Source organism: Microcaecilia unicolor, chromosome 1 (assembly GCF_901765095.1).
Source record: "Microcaecilia unicolor chromosome 1, aMicUni1.1, whole genome shotgun sequence".
NCBI classification, from domain to species: domain Eukaryota; kingdom Metazoa; phylum Chordata; class Amphibia; order Gymnophiona; family Siphonopidae; genus Microcaecilia; species Microcaecilia unicolor.
In genome coordinates, this window is record NC_044031.1 from 355678346 (window position 1) to 355692146 (window position 13801).

A 13801-nucleotide genomic window follows, 5' to 3' on the forward strand; every position below is an offset into this window, starting at 1 on the left:
TCTTTTAAATATCAAGCATTACATCTTGAAATACAGAAAAAGACAATTTAGTTTCCAAATTTTTTTATAGCAATATCAATAAAGGAAAAAGAGGTAGAAATATCAAAAATATAGGATAGGAAATCAATACTTGTCTATAGTCCACAATATCGGGGGGGTTATCACAATTTCAAGGAAAAACATATAAATCAAATTTAGAAATCAACTTCCAAATTTAACTTGGCGGTTAGTATAGGCAGGCCAGGTAATATATATATTATTTATGGGGTTGAAGTTGTTAGAGTCCCTAATAATGGAGACTGTGGGTCTCTCAGCTTAGCTTCCAAAAAGGAATTCAGTTGTTTTACCTCAAAAAATACATATTTGATTGAATTCAATTTTATCACACACTTGCACGGGAAGTTCAGCCAAAATAATGCCCCAAGTTGCAAAACCTTTGGTCTCAGTTTGAGGAATTCTTGTCTTTTCTTTTGGGTGGATCTTGAGACGTCGGGATATATTCTAATTTTACAATTTAGGAAATCTGGTCTTTTGTTCAAGAAAAATTGTTTGAGTATCCAGTCTCTATCTGGTTGAAGTATGAAAATCACTTTGAGTGTCGCAGTTGTCAGGCCCTCATTGTCTCCTTCAATAATTTGAGTCAAATCCAAAGTTTGAACATTCATTTCATCTCTTTGCAATAAATCTTTCTTATGAAATGGTTCTACATAGAAGATCTTTGAAATTGGTGGATGTGATTTTTCTGGAATCTTTAAAGCTTCAGTTAAATATTGTTTGAAGGTTATCAATGGTGAAATGGCAATCTGCTTAGGAAAGTTTATCAATCTGAGGGCATTGGAACGTTGGTAATTTTCTAATATTTCAATTCTGTTTTGAAGATACAGATTTTCTTTAATTAAGTTAACTTGAACTTGTTGAGAATCTTTTATTGCAGAGGAATTTACTTCCGTTTCTTTGCCCAGAGATATCAATCTCTTATCCATTTCAGATATCTTTTTTGAATCAGAACTGAATTTCTTATCAAACTGAGTAAACTTTTGTGTAAATGAAGCTTCCAAACCAACAAGTGCTTCCCAAATATTGTCCAACGTAATTTGTTGAGGTTTTTGAGGCAAAAAAGACTTACTTGGAAGTTCCAAGGTAGTAATTGAAGTTAAGTCTGATTGACCTCCCACTGCTCCTCGTTCTTCCATAGGGACGCCATCTCCTCCACTCGCTCCTGCTGCTTCCGCAGCGGGGCTTGCCGGCGTCTCAGGCTTCGACTCAGCGCCCGTGCCAGGAAACCCTGTTGCGTCCTGCGCCTCTGGGGTTCCCCGAGCTGAGTTCAGCGCCACAGCCAGCATAGGAGGGGGATGCCTCATCTTGGGACTGAACGATGTCTCCTGGTCAAGCTGGGGGAATGGGAGACCTCTCCCCAATCCCTCCAGCAGCAATCCCAGTCCCATCTGCATACCTGGCGAAAAGAAGCGATCTATTGTTCCTGCTCCAGGTAAAAGAGGAGTAGCGGGCCATACTCACGGTTTTCCTCTCCGTTTAGGCATGGTTGAATAAGTAATTATAGAGAAAATCAGGAGTCAAGAGCGGATATCAGCAGAGCTTCTTTCAATGCCTCCTACACGGCCGCCATCTTAGATCCCCCAATAAACAAGCTTTTTTAAGATTCTTGTCTCCAGGATTTGAATTTCTGTGGTCAAACATCCCACTCTCACTTACACTGAACAAATCAAAACATTCTTCATTTCTCTTAATGTGATCCAAGCCCCAACATCTTTTTGATCTGTTTTTGAATGACGTATCAATATGGATACCGTTTTGGTATTTTTTTATAACCACATTTGTACTTTAAGTGCCCATTGGCACATTTAGAAGATGGTACAAATCTCACCAACTCTTAAGGGGTCAAAAAAAGCCAAAGGAAATGCTGCTTTAAGTAAAAACACCTCATAGGTAGAGGCACAAAATACTGGTAAAATTCTTAAATATCTTTACCAACAATTCTGGCAATATTGTTTGCTTCCGCAACCACAAAATTCCAGATCTATATTCCTGATTATATCCTTGAATCAACTTTTTAACTAAGAAACCTTTGGTAGGGTCTTTGAAACCAAATATCTTAGAAACAAAACTAATACTTGCAAGAGAAGCCTTCAAAACAGCATTAGTTAATTTTACATTACAAGCTGGCAAAATAAATTGCAATAAATCATGTTGACAAATTTGTCTCCATGGTAATATCTTAAAAGACCCCATAATTGTCCCAAATTTCTCCCAGCCAGCCTCATATAATTTCTATGACTGGACAAAGAGTTCTTTAACAATCGACTAATGATGCAGAAATCAATTCCCATAGGCTTCCTGGCACCTCTGTCGGTAACTCTTCCACACCTGGAACTAAGGCACGCAATTGTGCCCACTGTAAATGAGATGAAGAATCAGCTATAGAATTATCTATACCAGGCACATGTTTCGCAGTTAAAGTAACATTCATCTTTAAACAATGCAAGACACATTTCTTGAACTAATAATGCAGAACGCGCAGGTTGCTTATTAACAGCCTCAACTATTACACTACTATCAAAATGCAATCTCTTCTGTTCTTCAACCTATTTCCCCTTATAAAGAAAGCTATAATAACAGGAAATAACTCTAGAAAGCACATATTCTTACACCACCCTCTTTCCACCCATGAAGTAGGCCACCCACCAGCACACCATGAACCTCTGAAGTAAATTCCAAATCCCATTGTATGAGATGCGTCTATAAAGAAGTTTAGATCAATGTTAGAGACTGCAGGAAATTGCCAAATACACACTCCATAAAGAAACATTTCCAAAGCTCCAGGTCTTCTTTTACTTGATGAGTCAATCAAATATAATGATGTATTTTCTTAACACCTCAAGATAAAATTCCTAGCCTCCTAGTAAAGACTCTTCCCATTGTTATCACCTTATGAGAGAAATTCAAGTGTCCTAAAAGACTTTGCAACTGACGTAAAGTTATCTTCTTTGCAGCTAAGACTACAGACAACAGTTCCAATAATTTCTCCAATTTATTGGCAAACGAGATTCCATCTTAATGGAATCTAATTCAATTCCAAGAAAAAACAAACTGGTAAATGGCCCTTCAAATTTCTCAGCTGCAAGCAGAATACCAAAAACTGTAGCCAACTGTTGAAAGCTCTCAACCAACTCTATGCACAAATTAGAAGTAGCATACCGAACAAATAAAAAATCATCCAAATGATGAATAATTCAATCTACTTGCACAGCTTGTACCACCACCCAATGGAAAAAAAAAGAAAATGCTTCAAAATAAGCATAAGGTACAGAACACTCCATTGGCAAACACTTGTCAACATAATATTTGCCCAAAAAATGAAAACCTAACAGATGAAATTTGTACCAGATCCGCAGAAGAAGAGCTCAAGGCATGTCAGCTGGACTGGCACAGCCCTTCTTTTTTTCATGTCCCCCTTCATTTAACTATCCTGATAGTGCCTCAAAGTTGGAAACCAGCAGCCCCTGCCTCTTTACCAAACAGTGGCAGAGGACCTGGGCAAGAGACATTTGTGTATGGAGGATCTTTCGGTTATTTTGTGCGTGTATAACTACTACTACTACTAGCCGTATGTAGCTTTTTTCCACACACGGCTTTCATACATGCACAGTGCTGCTCCCTAGTCCTCAAGAGAAGGAGATGGAGCCATGATGAAGGGAGAAGGGTAAAGCAGACAGTGGCAGAAGCAAGAGAAGCTACTGTCATGCTACAGCTGCCCCAGACCTCCCATAAAATTATGATCCTAAAAGGTAGGAGGTCCTTTCTGTACATCGTTCGCAAACAGCTGTGCATTCCTTGGAATTCTTATTTGAATAGTAATCAGCTCATTGTAATACATTAGAATATGATTCCCATTGGCTACTACCGCAGATGGAAAACAACCTGCAGAGCCCCTTTGTGCATTCATCACTGGATTCCCCTGCTCACTTAACTGGCTTGAGCCAGTCAAAAATGCATGTTCTGAAAATTGTACACACAAAATCTATAGAGGAGAAATTGTACAACTGCAAGGGGCGTGAACCTGGGAAGGGCATGGGTGGGTACTGGAAGTGCCTAGCACTTATGCATACAGGTTCTAAAATACTAGCATTTATGTGTCTAGCTGCCTAATGCATTTACACCAGCCATTGAGCTGGTCTAGGTGCTCATGCCTATAGTTAGGCACATAAATGCAGACTCACTCTAGTATTTTTTAATGGCCATCGGGCATGCAATTGCTAATACAGAATTCATGCTTACCCCCAGATTCTATATATATTGCGCCTAGATTTCCACATGGAAATCTAAGAGTATCCCATAACAATGTGCATGACCTAGTTAGTTACAAATCAATCAGCGCTGTTAACTGAATGGTAATGAGTAATTATCAGCACTAACTGGAATTAATTAGAACTTACGCACACAACTTGCTAAGCACATTCTATAACCTAGTCCATGTAAATTCTAATTTGTATTGTCAAAAACAAGGCGTGGAATGGGCAGGTCATGGACATTCCGAAAAGTTACGCACAGGGTTAGAGAATATAGTTGCTCTGCACCTAACTTAGGTGCTGGGATTTACACCAGGTTTTACTTGGTGTAATTCCTCACGACTAAATATAGTCACATGGATTGGCGTGAGTGTATTTTATAAACCGCATGGAAATTTTGTAGAATACGATTAGGCGGAAATGTTTTCCGCACAGATTTTCCAGGCACCATATATAGAATCTAGCCCTTTGTGTGCATCATCCCTGCATGAACGTTAGGTGATCTATAGAGAATTACCCCTTTACAGTGCACATAAATTGAAATGCAAAGACTCTAGCACTGCTTCCAACAATCTCAGCCATTTGCAGGGTCACTTATATAATGGGTAATCCTACCCTGGGAAACTGTTTCCCAGAGTTAAGGAGGAGGGGCTAGGATGGGGGGAAAAGGATTACTCACCTCCAGGAATGCTTGAAGATTTAGACAAATTACTGTACCAGTTTTAAGAAACAGACCCAAAGGAAGAATTTAAACAGATTTATGTCTCCCAATAGGTTGGAGAATGGTATTTGGATGTAAATTCAGGACCCATGTAAGATCTACTATAAGGTTTCAATGGATCAAGATCTTTTTCTCAAAATCCTTTACCTCTGGTCTGGAGATGTAATTAAAATTCTATGTTAAAAACATTGCGCTGGTCGAGGTTGGATTATATTTTAACAGATGCTACTCTTTTCCCACAGATTTTGTATGCGGAGATTGGACCCCTGGAGATCTCAGATCATACTCTGATATGGGTAGATGTGGACTTGGGAGCGGCAAGACTCCGAGGCAGTCGGTGGCGATTTCCTTCATACTTAGCGGATGATGTTCACTTTCAAGATTATATTCGTCAGAAGTGGTCAATGTTTGCAGATGCTAACACCTGTCATGAGTCAGAAGCTCAACTGTATTGGGAAACATCGAAGGTAGTACTGAGGGGAGAAATAATTTCCTATATGTGTGCGCACGCAAGGTGAATCGTGAGGGGGATAATTCATTTGGAACATTATAAGGTAGCAAAGCATGCATATTTGGCAACTTCCTCCTCGTCATCTCGAGAAGCGATGTTGTCGACCCTAGCTGCTCTAAATTCCTTGATCCATGAATGCACTAAGAAACAACTTTTTCATCGTTCTTTTATCTTTCATAGGTATGGTAATAAGTTGGGCAAATTGCTTGCCAGAGTCACGAAGAGTTAGGGCGGTAACAGATTTGTTCCTTCTTTGTTGGCGCCAGATGGGACGAGAGAGACTCAATCGGCAGGCATTTTGCGGATTTTACGCGATTTTTATGCTTCTTTATATGCAGCACCGGAGTCTCGGTTTGGGTCTTCGGTAGTGGATTACTTAGAAGATTTGGGAATGCCGCGCTTACCCGCAGAAGCTGTGCGTCAGTTGAATGCCCCTCTGAGAGCCAAAGAAATCCAGAGAGTGATAAAATCTCTCATAAGGGGCACTGCTCCGGGGCCAGATGGGTTTACAACTGAATACTATCAGCTTATGTTGCCCCAGATTTGTGGTTCCCTAGCCTCCTTTTTTGAAGTTTCAGTTGCGGAGGGCGTGTTTCCTAGAGATGCCAATGAGGCATCTCATACCTAAGCCGGGTAGGCCGTTGGAACGCCTGGAATCATATAGACCGATTTCACTCATTAATGTAGATTTAAAGATATTGTCTAGGGTCTTAGCGGACCGTTTGGCACCGCGTATTGCTGCCGTGGTTGGGGAGGGCCAGGTGGGGTTTGTAAGAGGCTGCCACTCATCTACTAATGTGCGCAGCGTTTGTATGGCAATTGCGCATAGTCATAACACTGAGGAGCCTTTATTATTGGTTAGTTTAGATGCTAAAAAGGCTTTTGATAAGGTATGCTGGGATTATCTTTTTGGGGTATTGGAATATGTGAGAATGACGGGTTGGTTTTTGCGTGCAATCTCAGCTCTCTATTCTCAGCCCAGAGCATCTCTTGTTGTAAATGGATTGTGTTCATCTTCGTTCCCTATAGCCAGTGGTACACAGCAGGGATGCCCATTATCTCCTCTGTTATTTCTTCTTTATTTGGAGCCCCTGTTGCGTACCATCCAAATAGATCCAGAAATTTCGGGGATTACTGTGCCCTCGTTCTCAGTTATGACATTGGCATTTGCGGATGACATTTTGTTGACCTTGACAAACCCCCGGCAATCATTGAGTAATTTACTTAATGTTATAGAGGAATTTAGTTATTTCTCGGGCTTTACTCTTAATTTGTAGAAATCTGTCGCCTTTCCTATTCAAGCTCAGATTAGGGAGACTTGAGAGGGAGAGTTTCCCCTTTTGTGGTCTTCAGTTCCTTTAAAATATTTGGGGGTGTTTATTCCTTCGGATCTGTCACTCTTGTATGAGGCTAATATAGACCCTTTACCAGTATGCACTAGTCAAACCCTACAAAGTTGGCATTCACTCCCCTTGTCCATTCTGGGTAGAATAGCTCTTTATAATATGATATTGGTCCCTAGGTGGACTTATGTGTTACAAATGCTACCTATATTCCTTAAGCATGGAGATGATAGACTGGTGACGCTTTACCTGTGGCAGGGCAAGAGACCTAGGTTGCCGGCTTCTCAACTCTTTCTCCCTCGCCTTCAGGGGGGAATGGGGCTACTTAGTGTTGTTATATTCGGTGGCAAGCAATATGCGTCACCTTACTGATTGGTTTCATGATTCCTCGTACTTCTCGTGTACCGCAGCCGAGACAGGTTTGTTTGCTCCACTTCATTTCAGTACTTGGTTGCATGCGTCGCTGAGGAGTCTGTGTATGACCGCCGCCTTTGCGCCACTTTTACTACCTCTGAGGAAAGCATGGTGCTGGATTTGTCGTTTCTATAGCTTGTCAGCAGAGTCTTCTCCACTGTTGCTGCTACAGAGTAATGCAGACTTCCCGCCAGGATCCACCTCAGTGAATTTTGCTACTTGGGCGTCTAGGGGGTTAAAGTATGTGCAACAGTTATATACAGAGGATGGAGCTCTTAAGTTCCTGGAGGACATTCAAGTGGAGTATGGTTTGGAGAGAGTGAACTTTTTATCTATATTTCAGTTGTGTCACTATCCAGCTTATTTTCGAAAGAGAAAGACGCCCATATTTCGACCCAAATCGGGAGATGGACGCCCGTTTCCCGTGGGCGCCCAAATCGGTATAATTGAAACCCGATTTTTGGCGTCCTCAACTGCAGTCCATCACGGAGATGAACAAAGATCATGGGGGCGTGTTGGAGGTGTGGCGAAAGCGGGACTGGGGCGTGGTTATTGGCCGAGGAGAGATGGGCGTCTTTAGCTGATAATCGAAACAAGAAGGGCGTTTTTGACGAGAATTTGGTCCGCTTTATTTGGACCCTTTTTCTTCAGGTCCAAGTCCCAAAAAAGTGCCCCAACTGACCAGATGACCACCGGAGGGAAGCGGGGATGACCTCCCCTGACTCTCCCAGTGGTCACTAACCCCCTCCCACCAAAAAAAAAACCACTTTACAAACTTTTTTTCCCAGCCTGTATGCCAGCCTACTACTACTACTACTACTTAACATTTCTAGAGCGCTACTGGGGTTGCGCAGCGCTGTACAGATTAACAAAAAAGGACAGTCCCTGCTCCAAGGAGCTTACAATCTAATGGGCGAAATGTCAAGTAGGGGCAGTCCAGATTTCCTGAATAGAGGTATGATGGTTAGGTGCCAAAGGCGACATTGAAGAGGTGGGCTTTTAGCAAGGCTTTGAAGATGGGCAGGGAGGGGGCCTGGCGTATGGGCTCAGGGAGTTTATTCCAGGCATGGGGTGAGGCGAGGCAGAAAGGGCGGAGCCTGGAGTTGGCGGTGGTGGGGAAGGGTACCGACAGGAGGGATTTGTCTTGAGAACGGAGGTTACGAGTAGGAATGTAAGGCGAGATGAGGGTAGAGAGGTAGGGAGGGGCTGTAGATCGAGTACATTTGTAGGTTAAAAGCCTCAAATGCCGTACCCACCTCCATGACAGCAGAATGTGTTCTATCCTGTGACAGGCTTTCCCTGGTTCTGATGTGGGTCTCGGGTGAGTGTGACACCTTTTCTGTCAAGGGCACTACAGAGTCACATCAGCAATGCATTGTGGTGGGTGTAGGGTATTGGGCTCCGTGATTCCACTAGCTTGTGTTAAATGCTCACAATGTTGGTAGTTGGTAGGCTCTACTCCCATGGTGCTTTTCCCTCTGCTTTCTGGGTCAGAGTGTGCCCTGTTTTGTTTCCGGTAGTCCATGAGGTAGTGGTCATTTGTGTAAGACACTTTTAGATCCCTTTCATGTGTTAGCCACGTTACAGCACTTAGTTCTTACCTTGAATGTTGCTGAAAGAGGGCAATGTACACCATTCTGCCAGCTCGGACCTACTGCTAATCTCAGTACCAGCGAGACTCGTTGCCAGTGGGGCACAACCTCTCATCTGCAGTTAACTGTGAGTAAAGGTGCTTATTCAAATAAAGGACGTTTTCAGCGAGATTAGTCTTCAGGTGTGAACTGCTGTGCCAAGGTTATACACCAGCAACAAGTCCTGCCCCTGGAGCACTTTTAGTGGGTACTGCAGTGCACTTCAGGCAGGCAGACCCAGGCCCATCCCCCCCCCACACCCATAACACTTGTGGTGGTAAATAGGAGGCCTCTAAAACCCACTGTACCCACATGTAGTTGCCCCCTTCACCCCTAAGAGCTATGGTAGTGTTGTACATTTGTCCCTCCCACGACCAAATGGCTTGGATTGGGACGTTTCTGAGCTGGGCGTTTTTTAGTTTCCATTATCGCAAAAAAAAAAAAAAAACGCCCATCTCAGAAGGGACCAAATCCATGGCATTTGGTCCGTCCAAACCGTATTTTCAAAACGAAAGATGGACGCCCATCTTTATCGATAATACGGTCTGTCCCGCCTCTTCACATACCCATTTTTGGACATGGAGATGGGCGTTCGATTATGTCCCTCCACGTAAGGTCTCTCCCTTCTCCTTCTTTAACACCGCAGGTATGGGAAAAACTTCTCACCATTTTTGGGCTCAATGCCCAGTTGTTAATCCCTCTCAAATATTATCATTCTATCTTGCGGGAACACTTGGGTGAAGTTGATTATGGTAAATTAGTGTGTAGTTGGAAAAGAGAATTAGCAGTGAATCTTCAGGGGGATAAGCTGAAGTCATGTCTCTTGGGCATTCAAAAGTTAACTGAAAATGTGACATTGCGAGAAACACATTATAAATTTTTAATGCAGATGTACATATCCCCACATAGGGCTTTTCGGGCGGCCATGAGGGTGGATGATGTCTGTGCGAAATGCACTTATTCTCCAGCAGTTTTGGGACACATGTTTTGGACTTGCCCACGGATTTTTGAGTTTTGGCGGCAAGTGTGTCAACATTTTTCTTTGCTTTGGGGGGTTACTTGGCAACCGAATCCATCCCAATTATTTGACATTTTCAGGGTGTCCCCGTTTTTGCCTAAGGGGTTGAAGCCATTTTTAAAAAGGGCAATTCTTATTGGGAAGAAATCCATTCTTCAGCATTGGATATCTGTGGAGTCTCCAACATTACAGCAGTGGCAATCCAACATGATTTTTCTTTGTGCATTGGAACGCAGAGGTATAGGGGACTTGTCCTCCTCCAGGGGACAATATTTTTGTCAGAGTTGGTCTCCGTTTTGGGAATCATTGACCGCATTGGCACGTAGTAGAATACTGAATGCTTAAAGTAGTGTAGCGTGGCATGGGGTTGGGCAGGGGGGTGGGTGGTTGGGATTGAGGAGGGGTAAGGATAAGTTTTTCTAATTCATGATAACATCATCAAGTGGTTAATATCACATAGTTATTCCATATTTTGTTATTGGAATGTCTCTAACGAAGATTGTGGTATGCCTATTGGGAGGGGCATTGTTAGTGAAATGGGTTTGTTTATCAATGAGACATTTGGTATATTGGTCAGGTTTAATATAACTAATTAAAATGCTCCAATATAAATTTGGGGGGGAGAAGGGGGTTTGGGGTGGAGAGGGATGGGTGAGGGTAATTGAAAAATTGTAATGGATGGCGAGACTCAGTACTAATGTGCAGTGTTGTTATGTGCACAGTTTGGTTGTTAATATGACAGTTTAAATATGTTATTTGTCTTTTCCTTTTGCCATCAATAAAAACATTGAAACATAAACTTACCTCTCACTAAAAAAAACAAAAAAACATTGCGCTATTATTAATGTGCATGTTTTATATGCACTAATGCTTAACTAGAACATTTGCAGAAAGTGCTACTCCTTTCTGCATTTTAGCAAAGATACTTACCGAGGACAGCAGGCTGATTGTTCTCATATGTGGGTCGGTGTCCACGGCGCCCCCAGGAACGGAGATTTTCCCAGCAAAATCCAGAAAACTTTGCGACAGCCAGCAGAGCACGGGACGGATGCACTGCGCATGCGCGGCCATCTTCCCGCCTCAGTTATATCAAAAGCAAATAAAGAATAAAAACAACAACTCCAAAGGGGTGGTGGGCAGGTTGGTGAGAACAATCAGCCTGCTGTCCTCGGAGAATACCTGCTACAGGTAATTATCTTCGCTTTCTCGAGGGCAAGCAGGCTGCTTGTTCTCACACGTAGGGTATCCCTAGCCCCCAGGATCACTCAAAACAATGAACAATGGTCAATTGGGCCTCGCAACGGCGAGGACATAACAAAGAGTGACCTACGAAGAAACAGCTAACTGGGAGTGCAGCCTGGAACAGAACAGAAAATGGGCCTAGGTGGGTAGAGTTGGATTCTAAACACTGAACAGATTCTGCAGCACCGACTGCCCAAACCAACTGTCGCATCTGGAATCCTGCTGAAGGCAGTAATGAGAGGTGAATGTTTGGAATGATGACCACGTCGCAGCCTTGCAAATCTCTTCTATAGTGGCTGACTTCAAGTGGGCCACTGACGCTGCCATGGCTCTAACACTATGAGCCATGATATGACCCTCAAGAGTCAGCCCAGCTTGGGCATAAGTGAAGGAAATGCAATCTGCTAGCCAATTGGAAATGGTGCATTTCCCAACAGCAACTCCCTTCCTGTTGGGATCGAAAGAAACAAACATTTGGGCGGACTGTCTGAAAGAGCTTGTCCGCTCCACATAGAAGGCCAATGCTCTCTTGCAGTCCAATGTATGCACTGTATGCTGACGTTCAGCAGGGCGGGTATGAGGACGGGGAAAGAATGTTGGCAAGACAATTGACTGGTTCAGATGGAACTCCGACACCACCTTCGGCAAGAACTTAGGGTGCATACGGAGGACTACTCTGTTATGATGGAATTTAGTATAGGGAGCATGGGCTACTAAGGCTTGAAGCTCACTGACTCTACGAGCTGAAGTAACAACCACCAAGAAAATGACCTTCCAAGTCAAATACTTCAGATGGCAGGAATCCAGTGGCTCAAAAGGAGGTTTAATCAGCTGGGTGAGGACGACGTTGAGATCCCATGACACTGGTGGAGGTCTGACAGGGGGCTTTGACAAAAGCAAACCTCTCATGAAGCGAACAACTAAAGGCTGTCCAGAGATAGGCTTACCCTCTACACGATAATGAAAAGCACTAATTGCACTAAGATGAACTCTTACAGAGTTAGTCTTGAGACCAGACTCTGACAAGTGTAGAAGGTATTCAAGCAGGGTCTGTGTAGGGCAAGAGCGAGGATCTAGGGCTTTGCTGTCACACCAGACGGCAAACCTCCTCCATTTGAAAGAGTAACACCTCTTCGTGGAATCTTTCCTGGAAGCAAGCAAGATTCGGGAGACACCCTCAGAAAGACCTAAGGAGGCGAAGTCTACGCTCTCAACATCCAGGCCGTTTACAGCCAGAGACTGGAGGTTGGGATGCAGAAGCACCCCTTTGTTCTGAGTGATTGTCCTGGGCCTGAAGCCTGGAACAGAACTGAGGGACCTTGTGATTGATCTGAGTGGCAAAAAGATCCACCGAGGGGGTGCCCCACTCCCGGAAGATCTTGCGTACCACACCCGAGTTGAGCGACCACTCGTGAGGTTGCATTATCCTGCTCAACCTGTTTACGCTGGCCAGATACGTGTCTTGGAGAAACATGCCGGAACGGCGAGCCCAAAGCCACATCTGGACGGCTTCCCGACACAGGGGGGCGAGATCCAGTGGCCCCCTGCTTGTTGACACAGTACATGGCAACCTGGTTATCTGTCTGAATTTGAATAATTTGATTGCACAGCTGATCTCTGAAAGCCTTTAGAGCGTTCCAGATCGCTCTCAACTCCAGGAGATTGATCTGAAGACCTGATTCTTGGAGGGACCAAGCTCCCTGAGTGTGGAGCCCATCTACATGCGCTCCCCACCCCAGGAGAGATGCATCCGTGGTCAGCACTTTTTGAGGCTGAGGAATTTGGAACGGACATCCCAAGGTCAAATTGGATCAAATTTTCCACCACTGAAGTGAATTGTGAAATGCGGTGGACAGCTGGATCACATCCTCTAGATTCCCAGCAGCTTGATACCACAGGGAAGCTAGGGTCCATTGAGCAGATCTCATGTGAAGGCGTGCTATGGGCATCACATGAACTGTGGAGGCCATATGGCCTAGCAGTCTCAACATCTGCCGAGCTGTGATCTGCCGAGACACTCTGGCCATGGAAACGAGAGACAGAAGATTGTCTGCCCTCATCTCGGGAAGATAGGCCTGAGCTGTCAAGCAGAGCTCCTATGAATTCTAGTTGTTGAACTGGAAGAAGGTGGGACTTTGGGTAATTTATGACAAACCCTAGTAGCTCCAAGAGTCGAATAGTCATCTGAATGGACTGTAGAGCTCCTGCCTCTGAGGTGTTCTTCACCAGCCAATCGTCAAGATAAGGGAACACATGTATTCCCAGTCTGTGTAGCGATGCTGCAACTACTGCCAGGCATTTTGTAAAAACTGTGAGCGCAGACGCGAGACCAAAGGGTAGCACACAATACTGGAAGTGCTGTGTAACCAGACGGAATCGAAGATACTTCCTGTGAGCTGGAAGTATCGGAATGTGAGTGTAAACATCCTTTAAGTCCAGAGAGCATAGCCAATTGTTTTCCTGAATCATGGGAAGAAGGGTGTCCAGGGAAACCATTCTGAACTTTTCTCGGACCAGATATTTGTTCATGTTAGGGCTAGGATGGGACGCATCCCCCCTGTTTTCTTTTGCACAAGGAAGTACCTGGAATAGAATCCCAACCCTTCTTGCCCTG

General features: G+C 43.9%; 1 protein-coding gene across 1 annotated transcript in view; it reads right to left on the reverse strand.

Moving 5' to 3' along the window:
• DDC (dopa decarboxylase) overlaps positions 1–13801 on the reverse strand; it is a 438446-nt gene that overhangs the window by 73299 nt on the left and 351346 nt on the right.